The sequence below is a fragment of the Solanum tuberosum genome, unplaced genomic scaffold, assembly GCF_000226075.1.
Source record: "Solanum tuberosum cultivar DM 1-3 516 R44 unplaced genomic scaffold, SolTub_3.0 scf00188, whole genome shotgun sequence".
Lineage (NCBI taxonomy): Eukaryota > Viridiplantae > Streptophyta > Magnoliopsida > Solanales > Solanaceae > Solanum > Solanum tuberosum.
Window position 1 is genome coordinate 640,028 of NW_006239119.1, and position 1,104 is coordinate 641,131.

Consider the following 1,104-nt stretch of genomic DNA (forward strand, 5'->3'; position numbering starts at 1 on the left):
TTCATGAGATTTTTCACTTGAAAACATCGATTTAATAGCAACATTAACACAATCCATCATTTAAAACCACTTAATGCAAGAACCCTTGAGTAGAGTAACAAATAGAAGTTTTTCATAACTTTTGAGAATTTGCAAACCCTTTGAAATTGGTTCTAAAGCGAAAACTAGCTTTAGATAAAGAGCCACCATACCTTAGTATTGAGAAAACCCACGAAAATTTGATGCAAGAACCCTTCAATTCGAAACCCTAGCTCCAACTTGACCTTTGCCTTCAATGGTGTTCTAGAGAGTAACCCCTTTTTTTTTTTGAAGAATGAATTAAACAACCTTTTTAAAAGTTTTAATACCATGTATAGAAATTAGAAATAATATAAAATATACCCACTTTTTAATTTAACTAAAATTAATATTTACGAAAATGCCCCTTGCCTACATGGACCTACCAAATAAAACTAAGGCAAAGTCCAATTTTTATTTTGGAAAATTTCATAACTCCAATTATGCTTAAACTTTAAAAATTCATACGTTAGGCTCTAGTTTCACCTATCTATTTTTTTTGGATCGCTACATTATCCCCCACTTGGAAACATTCGTCCCCGAATGACACTTCAAAACATTAAGGGTAAAGACTTTAAAAACTAGCAGCCACAACAATCTTACTATATCAATATAAAAACAATTAACAAGGAGGAAACATCAACTCCACATAACAAGTCATTACAACACAAGTTCATTCATATTTATGGAAATAGGAATCACACCTACAACTCAACATGCCTCAAACCTTTTCCATTTTCTCATTTTATTTTGGGAGGAATTTCCTTCTCCATAGCACCTCATGCTCATATCAACATTAAAGAACACAATATGCAATTATCTCATTAAAACACAATCATGCCACATCAAGAAACACTTACGCATGCTCAACTAGTCAACTCATGAAATATTTTAGCAACTCATCATATATGCATATAAACATGAGAGACATCATTATGAAAACTCATTTTTTTCACACAAAACTCCAAAAACCATGAATCATGCTTCTACAATTCTATGACTCAAGCTTAATTAGGAATAGAAGAAAGAGACAAGAATTTCCAAACT